The 14549-nt window shown below is 40.0% G+C and overlaps 1 pseudogene; it reads right to left on the bottom strand.

Annotated features, from left to right (window-relative positions):
- Positions 1-10149: 10149 nt before the first annotated feature.
- On the bottom strand, positions 10150-13942 carry LOC149252019 (uncharacterized; annotated as a pseudogene).
- Positions 13943-14549: the final 607 nt, after the last annotated feature.

Genomic DNA, 14549 nt, shown 5'->3' with positions numbered 1-14549 from the left:
GCCTCGCAAATCCCGATGGCCTCCCATGGCGGACGAGAAGAAAGACGAGGGGGCAGAAGATCCCATCAAAATCTTGCTCGAAGAAGCCCTCGAGCGACAACGGAACGCGATGATGGACAACTTTGCCCAGATCCTTCAGCGGCTACCCAGAAGCGGCGCATCGGCTTCCAATAGCTCCTCTAGAAACGCCACACCCTTTAAGGTACAAGTTAATTTTGAAATCCCCATATTCGAGGGTCAGATAGACGCTGATGCCGTAGATAAATGGTTAAATCTGCTAGAGGGTTATTTTTCTGTTCATGAATTTTCGAGTCGGGAAAAGATTGTTTTTGATCTTCTCAAAGCAGCCCCCCACGTCAAGGACTGGTGGGAAACCTACTGCGAGCAGAAGGATGAAAGTACTGGCTCACTATTTTCAGCCGCACCCACCTGGGATTTGTTCCGGGATGCCATCAAGGAGCAGTACTACCCTGTCGGAAGCTATGAGGATGAATACATAAAGTGGACCACGCTGCGGCAGGGAAGGGACCAAGACGTGCCGGAGTTCACCAATCTTTTCCATACCCTTCGCACAAAGTTGGGTATCAAGGATTCGGAGCAACATTTGATACTCAAATACCGTGGCTGCCTGCACAAGTACATCCAGGAAGAAATACAATTCCTAAACATCCCCTCGCTCGGCGCAGCATACCGATATGACGTCAAGGTCGAGCAGAAGTTTAAACAAAAGAAGCGAGACTTTGGATCTGCGAATCCAAAGCAGGGGAAAGGTGCCCCTAAACCACAGAACAAAGGACAGAGCCAAGGCGGGACAGCCCAAGACAACCAGCCGAAGCTGCAAGCAAAGAACAACGCCGCGAAGCCGAGAAAGGACACTGGAAAATGGTGCGAGTTCCATAAGAGCTCCACTCACAACACAAGTGAGTGTCGGGCCAAGCAGTCACTGGTGGCTGAGCTAAAGGTTTCAGAATCAGATGCATGTTCCGACTCTGAGTCAGAACCCGATAAGGGGTATGAAAAAGGGAAGCAGATCATTGATGCGGATCCTAGCGCCACTGTTGCTACCGCAAAGATCCAGAAAAATGAACCCGAAGATCCAGAGGAGGAGGAGCGTCTCTTCCACTCCCAGATGTGGGTAAAGGGCTCCCCGATACAGTTCATTGTTGATAGCAGGAGTCAAAAGAACCTCATTTCGGCAGAGGTCGTGAAGCGGTTGGGCTTACCGACCACAGCACATCCACAACCATACACCATTGGGTGGCTTCACCAAGGGCGAGATCTTCGCGTGAGCCAGCAGTGTCGCCTTCCATACAACATCAAGCCCTTCACAGATGAGGTATTGTGTGACATTGCACCCCTTGAAGTTTTTGATGTATTACTAGGACAACCATACTTGTGGAAGCGACATGCTGTGTATGAATCAAGGCCCCGTGTTGTTATTATTACATTGGGGAATAAGTTGTTCAGGATACCAGAGGTAGCACCACCTGCCGCCATCTCTTTGATTACTGCAAAACAATGCAGTAAGATCATTTCCAAAACCAGGAAATTTATTTTCCTGATGATACGCCCTCAAGGGAAGAAGAAGACAGTGGTCGCGGCCTCCAAACGGGGTCCCTCTGCACGACAGTTACAGATGGACAAGATTGTGGAGGAGTACGAAGACATCTTCACCTCCCCGGCAGGGGTTCCTCTGCACTGTCAAGTCAAGCACTCCATCGATCTGACCCCAGGTGCGCCGCTACCCAATGGACCAATTTATCGGCGCTCCGTTCTGGAGAACAATGAAATCAAGAGGCAGATTCAGGAGCTCCTGCAGAAAGGTCACATCCGTCCGAGTTCATCGCCCTGTGGGAGCCCGATCGTGTTGGTACAGAAGAAGGATGGGACGTGGAGACTCTGTATTGACTATCGGGCGCTGAACAAGATCACTGTCCATAATAGGTACCCGATCCCGCGGATTGATGACCTCCTAGACCAACTAAAGGGGGTGAAATATTTCAGCAAGATCGATCTGAAGTCAGGATATCACCAGGTACCAATCGAACCCTCAGATGTGTGGAAGACTGCCTTCAAATCCAAGGAGGGCCTCTTCGAATGGTTGGTCATGCCTTTCGGATTGACGAATGCTCCTGCAATCTTTATGAGGCTAATGGATGACATCTTGCGGCCATTCACCAACTCCTTTGTAGTAGTATACTTGGATGACATTCTGATCTTCAGCCAGAGTTGGGAAGAGCACCTCCACCACATCTGACAGGTTCTCCAAACACTGCGGCAACACAAGCTATGTGCCAATTTGGAGAAATGCACTTTTGGCATGACCGAGGTTCAGTATCTGGGATACATCATTGATGAACAGGGGGTGCATGTCGATCCAGCCAAGGTCCAAGTCATTCGGGATTGGCCCTCTCCAACCACTCTGACAGAGCTCCGCAGCTTTCTAGGTCTTGCCAACTTCTACCGCAGGTTTGTGCTGGGGTTTTCTCATATTTCTTGGCCCTTGAGTCAAGTCACCAAGGGAGGGGCGAAAGCAAAATTCTTTTGGTCTGAATCTCAACAGAAGGCATTCAGGGAATTGAAGGATCGCCTCTGCACGACACCAGTGCTCGCGTTACCAGATTTACAACAACCATTTGAGGTCGAGACAGATGCCTCTGACTATGCTATTGGGGCAGTCCTTACTCAACATGGACATCCAGTGGCATATCACAGTGAAACGCTTTCAGACACAGTCCGGAAGTACCCCACTTATGATAAAGAGATGTATTCCATTGTACAGGCCTGCCGACAATGGAAGCATTACATTTTGGGGAAGGAAATGGTTATCCACACAGACCACCAACCCCTGCAGTTCATACAGACCCAAGGGAAATTGCAGAATGATCGCCATCAGAAGTGGTCTACATACCTGCAACAGTTTCACTTGAATATCAAGTATAAAAAGGGCAGCACCAATAATGTTGCAGATTTCCTCAGTCGACCACCGATCATGGCGCTGACCACCGTGCTCAACTCTTGTGGGCACGAGACTTCTGATTGTCCACTTCTCTACAAAAGCGACCCAGAATTCAGCCACACATACCAGACACTCTTGGAGGGTCGGCATGTTGCAGATTTTCACCTCCAGGATGCCCTATTATGCCACCTCGGTCACCTTTGTGTTCCTTCAAGCGAGCGTGCCAAGATGATTTTGGAAGCACACTACAGTCGGGCTGCTGGGCATTTCGGGGTCAAGAAAACAGTGGCAGTACTGCAAAATTATTTCTATTGGCCGAATCTTCGACAGGATGTTGGGAAGTACATCCGATCATGTATTGCCTGTGCCATTGCCAAACCGACCATTAAGAAGCAAGGCCTCTATACCCTGTTGCCTACCCCTAGTCGACCTTGGGAATCCATCTCCATGGATTACATGTCAGGCCTTCCTTCCACTAAGCATGGAAATGATTGTGTTTTTGTGGTCGTCGACAGGTTCTCGAAGATGGCCATTATGGTGGCCTGCAAGAAGAATATCACAGCAGAAGCCACTGCTAAACTCTTCTTTGAACGAGTGTGGGTGCACTTTGGGATCCCACAGTCTATCATCTCAGATCGGGACAGTCGGTTTATCAGCACATTTTGGTCCAGTCTCTGGTCAATGTTGGACACCAAACTCACGAAGTCCACAGCCTTCCATCCTCAAACTGATGGCCAGACAGAGGTTGTCAATAGGATGATTGTGCACATTCTGCGCATGTATAACTCAAAGCATCCACGCACATGGGACGAGAGCCTCCCCTATGTTCAGCACAGCTACAACCGAGCTCTTCACAGCTCCACTGGCCATAGCCCTTTTCAGGTGGGTTTGGGATTCCAGCCACTATGCCCCATTGATGTGGCCATGCCACTTGCAGCTACTCACATGAATTCAGCTCATGTCAAGTCCGAAACAGATAAGGCCACCAGCTTCATTGAGCGCATCCAACATATTTGCCAGCAGGTCCATGACATTCTTGAGAAATCAAATGCCAAGTACAAGCAGCGACATGATCAACATCGGGTGCCACACAAGTTTCAGGTGGGCGACAAAGTCTGGTTGCATTTGCAAAAGGAACGCCTTACTGGAGCCTATCGGAAATTGAGACCACTCCGATATGGTCCTTACACCATTACTAAGGCTATGGGAGACAATGCATTTGAGCTCAGCATTCCCCCATTCCTTGGCCTGCACCCAGTGTTCAATGTGGACCGCCTTCGGCCATACTTTCCACCATTGCTAGACACATCCGACATTGCAGAACAGCTCAAACCCACAGAATTAAATCCAGATTGCATGGAACAAGCTGCAACTGATCGAATCATGGACACACAGATCAAGAACACTCGCCAACAGAATATCCAACTGTATCAAGTTGTCAAAGCAGGCCAACTCCTTCAGCAGGGCAAGTGGCTCACCAGGGAACAAGTTCAGCAAAAGTTTCCTCATCTCATGGAGGAGCTCAACGCAATGGGGACCATTGCTTCCTAAGGGGGGAGGAATGATCCAGGTGGATATTGGTGGCCACCTGCCAAGTCCACCTGGACCCCCACCATTGTCTTTCTCAGCATTTTCAGTTTCCTTAATTGTAGCACAACTTACTATTTTTAGCAGTTTTTCGGGTCCTGAACTTCCGGAGCCGTTTTGAGGCCCTAAACGATGTTTTTTGGGAAATCCTGGGGCAACATATGCCCGTTCCAACAATGATAGTGCTCGGATAGATCTTTCTAATGAGCTATTGTACGCGTCAAACGAAGATCATATGCCAAAGTTACGACCTCGGGAAGTTGATGTACCAATTTACCCCAAACGGGGCCCACAGTTTGGCGTTTCATCTCCTAGGGTTAGGTTTTGGAATGTTAAGGGTTTTTCCATTGTTTCTCAACAATAAATAGGCCTTCGAGCCTCATTGTAACACAGTTCAGAGGCATGTAGCCATCACATCTCTTCTCAGAGATAAGCTACCATCGCCCTAGCTGGTTTATTTCCATTTCTGGTTGTAAGCATATTTCAGTATTTTCCATTAATGAAATGAAGTATTATTTCCACTGCATCTTTGTGTATATGGTTATCTCTGTAATTTGTTGCGTTCCTGTTTAAATCCGGATCAGAATGATTATAAGAATTACAATTTTTCGACATGTAAAGAAGATACTTAAATCTTCCATCAAGAAATTCCCATTCAATTTCATCACCAAGAAATCAGTGTGCAAGATTACAAAAGCGTGTGTGAAATTTCTCAACCGATTCATCAGGTGCTTTCCACAATTTCAAAATTTCTTTGTTGAGTGCTTTAAGGTCAAAATGATTGAAAGCATGGTCTATCTCTGTGATCAGATGAGGGAGAGAGTGAATATATCTTTTGGGCATCGTGGCACACGAATGTAGTGGATTCCCTCGAGGCATGTATGCGAACAACACGCAGGTCATGTAATCTTCAAAGATTTCATGCCTTTCATAGGAGCCTACAACGCCAACCACATGTCTAACCAAGGCTACTTGGCCTCCACCATCGTATGTGTATTGTAACAATAAATTCTAGTGCTCCTCCAAGATTTCAAAGTTGTTTTCGTAAGACATACACTCTAGAGGAGAAACTTATGATTAGTCATGATAGGTATGCCGAGATTCAAAACATAATGTGAGGACTCATCTTGTCATTTGGCCCTCCTTCTAACGCCTGAAATGTTGATGGTGTTGGACCCACCAACATTCAGGGGATCTCCTTGGTGTGAAGTCCCAACTAGACCTCACACCGTTTGGTGTAGGATTCCCATCCGGTACGATGGCTCGATTTCTATTATCTTAAAGATATGCCTTATCTCTTACTTTTCAGCACATGAGAGTGGTATACTTAGCCTTCGAACAATGAGGTTTGCGTGCTTGGTGAGTGCTTAGTGTTGCTTGTGTCAAGGTTCTTTCACTGTAGAGGGGGAGGGTGAGAGTGAGTCTCAAGTCGAAAGGGAATAGTCCCAACTCTGTTATTAATGTTATTGGCTAACTATTCTTGATAATATTTATGTGTAAAATGAAATAGAACTAATTTACAAAATTTTAATGAATTTTAAATAATGACCACGAGGTGCATTGTCTTTTTATCAGGTTAAAAGTTCTAATTGATTTATTTCTCATCTACTAGTAAACTAACCAAGTCGACTAGACCATCCACTCGATTAAATGATTTCCCCAACCACTCAATTGATAATCCTGCTAAATGAGCACTCAAGCAACACATCAATGAATCAATCGAATATTATGCTAGTCCACCACTTAACTGATTGTTGATGGTTAGTTGATCATTAAATTGATTGTCTTAAAAAGCTCCAAAAGTGTGAGGAACCAACCTAACCTTAAGTTCTCACAAAGAATATGGCAAACCATTTATTTTTCAAAATAGCTAATTACTTTGCTAGAAATGAATTGGGATATGGATTTACGATATTGAAATTTAAAAACTTACCAAAAATTACCTAGATTGAACTTACAAATTAACTTATTCCATTTCTCAAATATGCTAACATTATTGATTACAATAATTGATAATGTTACAATCATTGCCATTAATTTTTTTGGCTAATATTTATATTTGTGTAAAATTAAATAGAACTAGTTTAAGAATTTTAGTTATCGAAGCATGGAATAATACTTAAGTTTTAATATTTATTAAACAATGACCTTTACATGCAATAATTTTGTTACAAATTTTAGAATGTTTGGTGAACGTTAATAACCTAGCATATTAACTAGGGAGTCTTGTTATTTGAAGAGAGAACTTTACTTCGTAGTAATATAATAGAATTAATGATCATAATAACCTAGCATATCAAGCAATTAAAAGGCCTCACTATTCAAGCCTGCTAGCATGTTTCAAGGTAAAAGAGCCTAGCAACTAAAAATAATTTCATTGACACTGACAACTGACCAAAAAAGAAAGTCCAATAATCACACAATCTTGCTAATTTAGGCGAGCAATAAATCCCTACACTATTAAGTTAAAAAGAGCTAGTTTAACATACATAAGCCCCACTGGATATAACATTGTTTGTAATCCATAATAACATCCCTATGCTATAAATTTCAAAAAGAGCTAATTTAACATACATCGACCCCACTGGATATAACATTGTTTGTAATCCATAGTAACTAAGGTGTCCATATTGAATCTCACCTAGTGGATTCACCATAGTCCCCATAGTGTGATACACTACCACTACCACTGACATTGTAAATCTAAGCAATCCTAAAATTTTCCTATAAATGAAGAAAATTTGAAATGAAATATACCAATATTCTCTAAAACAATTTTGAAATGAAATATATTACTAATAAGCTTGATGGCAGCTATCAAAAAAATGAAAACAATATTAAAATGAAATGCAAAATTTCCAATAATAACTAATATACAACTTAACTTTAAAAATATCATTAAAACTAATAAAAATGGCAATGTTTGTATTAATGAAAATAAAACCCACTGGTCAACTTTACAAAAGAGAGTCTAAAGCTCTACAGAATGCTCTACATTGTTCATCAACATTACACATTAAATAGATTGTGTTCAAAACCTCAAAAAGTGTGATGAACTAGCCTAACCTTAAGTTCTAACAAAGAATTGGAATATGGAATCATTGACATTAATGTTATTGGCTAACTATTCTTGATAATATTTATATGTGTAAAATGAAATAGAACTAATTTACAAAATTTTAATGAATTTTAAATAATGACCACGAGGTGCATTGTCTTTTTATCAGGTCAAAAGTTCTAATTGATTTATTTCTCGTCTACTAGTCAACTAACCAAGTCGCCTAGACCATCCACTCGATTAAATGATTTCCCCAACCACTCAATTAATAATCTTGCTAAATGAGCACTCAAGCAACACATCAATGAATCAATCGAATATTATGCTAGTCCACCACTTAACTGATTGTTGATGGTTAGTTGATCATTAAATTGATTGTCTTAAAAAGCTCCAAAAGTGTGATGAACCAACCTAACCTTAAGTTCTCAGAAAGAATATGGCAAACCATGTATTTTTCAAAATAGCTAATTACTTTGCTATAAATGAATTGGGATATGGATTTATGATATTGAAATTTAAAAACTTAACAAAAATTACCTACATTGAACTTACAAATTAACTTATTCCATTTCTCAAATATGCTAACATTATTGATTACAATAATTGATAATGTTACAATCATTGACCTTTATGTTTTGGCTGATATTTATATTTGTGTAAAATTAAATAGAACTAGTTTAAGAATTTTAATTATCAAAGCATGGAATAATACTTAAGTTTTAATATTTATTAGATAATGACCTTTACATGCAATCATTTTTTTACAAATTTTAGAATGTTTGGTGAATGTTAATAACCTAGCATATTAACTAGGGAGTGTTGTTCTTTGAAGAGAGAACTTTACTTCATACCAATATAATAGAATTAATGATCATAATAACCTAGCATATCAAGCAATTAAAAGGCCTCACTATTCAAGCCTGCTAGCATGTTTCAAGGTGAAAGAGCCTCGCAACTAAAAATAATTTCATAGACAACTGAAAATAATTTCACTGACAATTGGCCAAAAAAAATGTCCAATAATCACACAATCTTGCTAATTTGGGCGAGCAATAAATCCCTACACTATTAAGTTCAAAAGAGCTAGTTTAAGATACATAAGCTCCACCGCATATAACATTGCTTGTAATCCATAATAACATCTCTACGCTATAAACTTCAAAAGAGCTAATTTAACATACATCAACGCCACTGGATATAACATTGTTTGTAATCCATAGTAACATCTCTACGCTATAATTTCAAAAGAGTTAATTTAACATACATCAACGCCACTCGATATAACATTGTTTGTAATCCATAATAACATCTCTACGCTATAAATTTCAAAAGATCCAATTTAACATACATCAACGCCACTGGATATAACATTGTTTGAATTTCACCTAGTGGTTTCACCATAGTCCCCATAGTGTGATACACTACCACTACGACTACCATTACCACTGACATTGTAAATCTAAGCAACCCTAAAATTTTCCTATAAATGAAGCAAACTTGAAATGAAATATACCAATATTCTCTAAAACAATTTTGAAATGAAATATATTACTAATAAGCTTGATGGTAGTTATCTAAAAAATGAAAACAATATTAAAATGAAATGCAAAATTTCCAATAATAACTAATATACAACTTAACTTTAAAAATATCATTAAAACTGATAAAATTGGCAATGTTTGTATTAATGAAAATAAAACCCATTGGTCAGCTCTGCAAAAGAGAGAGAGTCTAAAGCTCTACAGAATGCTCTACATTGTTCATCAACATATCACATTAAATAGAATACATGGTTTTAGGGAAGTTAGAACAACGTCCTAAGAAATAGAAACTAATTCCTATCTTGAGGCTACATGAACCAACTCTACTTAGGATATTCTTCATTATCTTCAACAAAAACAATAAAAAAAACAATCCAAAAATATTCTTGCAGACGGCCAGTTATATTCTCGGATTTAAACTAAAAATAACATGAAATATAGTACTAATAAGCTTGATAACAGTTATCAAAAAAATGAAATGCAAAATTACCCATAATAACTAATATTCAAGTTTATGAGAAAAGTATTTAAGCGTAAATCATATGATAGAGCATTTGTCGAGGCAAATGCTCTATTATGTGATTTATGCCGAAATTTTTTTCTCATAAACTTGATATGGATCACATAGGCATAAATTCAACAACTAATATACAACTTAATTTTAAAATATCATTAAAACAATATAAAAAAATCAATGCAGAAATATTCTTTCAGACAGCCAAACAGCCAGTTATATTGTCAAATTTAAACTAAAATAACCTAAAAATAACATGAGTTTGATAAACAATCTAGAGAGTTTTGTGAACTTGTTCGATGAAATTATCAATTTAAAGTTTAAACCACTCTTTAAAAAGAACTTAGTTATTAATTACAATATCAATTTAAACAAAAGCCGCAGCTCTATGGCATAGTAATAGTGATGCACAGATGCAATATTGCAAGCATAAGGCAAATATCGCGTCTTCTTCCCCGAGATATTACGCTGATTAGAAATACAGGACATTTTAAAAATAAGACCTAGAGCCACTGCCAGGTGGGTATCCACTACCCATACTACCACTCGAATATCGAGACGAATAAGAGCCGCCGCCACCAATCTGTAAATTTTGACAAAATGTAAGTATTTTAAAAAACTCAACTACAATAATAAAAAGATAAACACAGTAAAATATTCAACCATAAGTTGCTGCTCTGTAGGGTTTAAGAAAGTTCCGTTTTAACATACATTGGCCCCGCTGGCCAAATAATCATTACATAGCTGGAATATGTTCCACCAGTTCCACTGCCCCTAAGAGAACCTATATAGTACATCCAAACCAAAAATCGATTATTGGAAAGGAATATAGAAGAGTGTAAGCGCTTTATTATCAACACATAATGCCGTAATAAGTGGTGGATTTATAAAAGCCTTACCGTATGTATGACTTCCTCCATAGCCCACACCAGATTGGTGTCCAACATTTAAGCCATACGAGTCCTGTCCGGCACCACCCCCACCACCATATCCTCCTAGCTGGGAGCCTATGCCAAGTCTGAACAGAAAAAAGTATGCAGTGTCACCACAAAATTACTATGATATATGACTCTCGGTAATCCATAATAAGTAGGATGTCTAAATCGATTCTCACCTACTTGATACACCATAATCCCCATACCGTGATGCACTACCACTGATACCGTATTCTAAGCGAGACCTCGTCGCGGGTACTCCATATCTAGGTGGTTCTTCCTGGCAAATATATAAATTTTAATAAAGTACTTTAAAAAACAACATAGATACAATATCATAACGGAAAATATCAAGAACAAAGTTACAAACCAGTGCAGAATATGGACGTTTTGATCCAGAGATATTATCATAATCACGACCACGGCGACCACGATAAGGATTATCCATGCGTCGACCATAGCTTTCTTCTGGATATGGAGGTCTATGTGACACGTCTCGAGGAGGTGCGTTGTCTGGATATAAGCTACTAGACCCGCGACTTGCATAACTATCTCTATAATTATTCCGTCTTCCATAATCCCCCCTTGAGTTACTCAGATATGCTGGTGTTAAACAAATTTATGCCAAACAACACAGACATTTACGCCCATCAACAACACAAAACAAACAAATAAACATAATCAAACATTTCCATGAATGAAACTTGTGCCTACTTGGAGGTCTCTCTGATACATGTGCATATAAATTGGGTTGCAGAAAACGCTCTACTCCACGACCGCCAATTTGACCTCCTCGACCCATGAAACCGCCGCCACCACGTGCTCCAAACCTCAGAGGTTCAAAACTGGTAGGGGCACGAACCCATGAAACCTTGCCACCCCGCGTACTACCACGACCGCGGCCAGCCTGATAACCCCCGCGAACACCATTTTTCCATAATCTTCCTTTTTGACGAGGCTTTGATAATCTAGCCTTCACCTTCACCTGCAAGATGGTCACAATTTAGCAAAGGAAAAAAAATATAACATTCATTAAAAAAAGAGAATAATAAATGCAGACGATAAGCATACCTTATTATCGCCTTCTCCTAGCCCAAGGTTATTAACTCCATCTATACATGCTTCAGCAGCATCATGGGTTGAAAAAGTAACAAATCCAAAGTCCAACCTCCTTGCAGAAGGCATGTTGCGTCCCAACTCGATTTTATCGATATCACCATATTTCTTAAATTGCTCTCTGACGCGATCCTCATCCCACGAAGGTGGTAACCCATCAACAAATACGGTCTTAACCTGCAATAGTGCAGTAGAAAACATGGATTCAAAACTCTTTAACCACGAAAATTTTAATATTGGTAATAGGAGCTTGTTACTCATGAAACAAGAATTCAGTTCAGCAAAATGCTGACAGCGGACAGACATAATTTTGATGAGATAAAGCTCTTAATATTCATTGAGAATTACAAAATTCAACTGATCATCAATATAATAATTATCCATCCTATCAAACTAGTATTGAAGAGATCAAAATGCACGCACCTGTGCCATAACTTCCTCATCAGGCTCAACGAATGTCTCTGCATATGACACTTTCGCAGTTTTATCAGTACCCAACACAACATCTCGCTTTTGCAGCCGTTTGTACGCATTCATGGCATCTGAACGGTCTGAAAACTCCAGAAAGGCAAAGCCACGACTCATTCCCTCATTTTTAGGATCTTCCACTAAAATGAGATCCTCAATATTATCGATGCCAAAGCTTTTTAACTTTTCTCTTAACTGAAAAACCAAAATTAATATCAATTATACAAATGTTCCAGAATACATATTAAAATATTTTGTTCAATTAAGTAAAACAGAGGTTAGATTGAAGCATGAAAACTTACTGCTTCCTTTGTCCATGTCTTGCATATATTGCCCAAGAAAAGTGTGTCACTGTCCTGGCTAGGTGAGACTCCACAAACTTTACCTTTAACCTGTAACACAAATACAACATAACTGTTACATACTTGAGGATCACATTGCAATAAATTCCTGTCAAACAATGAATCAAAGAAGCACCTGTGGATTCTTGAGTTCTGTGCAAGCACGTTTAGCTTGATCAACGGCTGCGTAACGTATAAAGGCAAATCCCTTGTTTTTCTGTGTTTGGGGATTCATCATAAGTCGAATTTCAACAACTTCGCCAACCTCACTAAATACTTTTCTCAGATCTTCTTCTTCAGCATCCTTGTCAAGGCCACCAACAAATACTTCAAATTCCTTTCGCTTGCGCCTTTCTTTGACAACTTCGTGTTGTTCATCCTCTTCTTCACCTTCATGTTCCTCACCCTCATGTTCCTCACTCACTTCCTCTTCTTCACTTTCACCTTCAGTCTCCTCACCCTCACCTTCCTCCTCTTCATCTATACTTTCATCATCTACACCTTCATCGACGGCATGTTCTCCTTTATCCAAACGATCTTCGAATGCTTCTTCCTCATCTTCATGTGCAACACCGTCCTGCTCCAGTTCCATTGCTGCTGCATCATACTCTTCTTCCTCTCCCGGGTCAGATTGTGACACATTTTCATGTAGATCCATTGCTGCTGCAGCATACTCTTCTTCATCTCCCGGGTCGGATTGTGACACATTTTCATATAGCTCAAGGCTCCCCCCCTTGTCATCGTCATCGAAGGGAGCCTTACCATCCTCCTCTGCATCTAATATTTGAAAAAAATACAACAATTTCAATGCCAGTGAACAAAATAATTCACAAATCTTGAATGTCTAGAACAATTGCAGAGCCAAGCATGTTTAGAACAATCCAATACACTTTAAGCAACATGATAAGTAAATAATTAACAATATGAATGATACAGTATCAGCGAATATAATCAAATGACCAGTATCGTTATCAGTAGCACCCTCTACATTATCCAAGTAATTGATCTTCCTACTAGACACCTTGAAGCGCTAAAGAGTCCCTCAAATCGTACCTTCCTTGGGCGCAGATTCAATCACAAGGGCTGGCTCCTCTGCAGCAGCGGCGTCTTTGGCGGACGGCTCTTTTAACTTCCCATCTTCTATACTTTTCTCCTCCTTTACTGGAACCTCGGGAGCCTTAGTGTCCCTTGCAGGTGTGGCCTGTTCTAGCATCTCGACATTTTGAACAATTTCAGGCTCGGGCTTAGTATCCTTTACAGGTGTGGCCTGTTCTACCATGTCAACGTTTTGAACAATTTCAGGCTCGCGCTTCGATATCGGAGTCTTTTTTATACTCTGAGCAGTCTTCTTGTTCGGGCTCTTCGACGCGGCCTTTTTGGAAGCTGCTGTTCCCGCGGTCTTCTTCACTGCTCGGGGAGGCATGTCTGCTCTAAAACTGCGGAAACCTTCAAAGAAGGAATAAAAATGCGTGAGTATGAAGATAGAAGAACCCATAAACAAAAATTGAGAGAATCATAATGGAAATATCTACTGACAACTTATACCTGCTCCTCGGTAGTCTTCTTAGCGGGTTGGAACAAATCAAAATTTGAAAATGACAATGGCAAAAGATATATAAACAAAATTGCGAGCAAAACCTTCGCTATCAAAATTCGTCCTGAGATGAGTGAGATTAAGAGTGAATTTTCAAATCTAGCGATTCTTTTATATATGAAAAAGACGGAGCCTATCAAAAACCTTAAACCAATTAAAATACCTGGAGCCCCGCCGACTCTCTCATAAACTAGGGTTAACTTTGTGCCTCAAGGGTTTCACATGGCATTAAAATGGGGTTAGCGTACCATTAATGCAAGCCACGCATATTGTCATGGCTTGGTTTTGCACTCCTATTATCCCTAAACAAAATGACGTGCTGTGAAAGTAAGACGATGAGATTTGATGGACCTCTTTTGGATGGTTGATTAGAGTAGAAAATTATTTTGGGTTTTGGAGTTCCATATTAAGAGGTTTATGAAAGTAGGTAGAGGTT

Source organism: Pinus tabuliformis, chromosome 7 (genome assembly GCF_031772625.1).
Source record: "Pinus tabuliformis cultivar Carrire ecotype Pingquan chromosome 7, CPIR1, whole genome shotgun sequence".
Taxonomy (NCBI): Eukaryota; Viridiplantae; Streptophyta; class Pinopsida; order Pinales; family Pinaceae; genus Pinus; species Pinus tabuliformis.
This window is presented reverse-complemented; position numbering and strand designations above follow the sequence as displayed.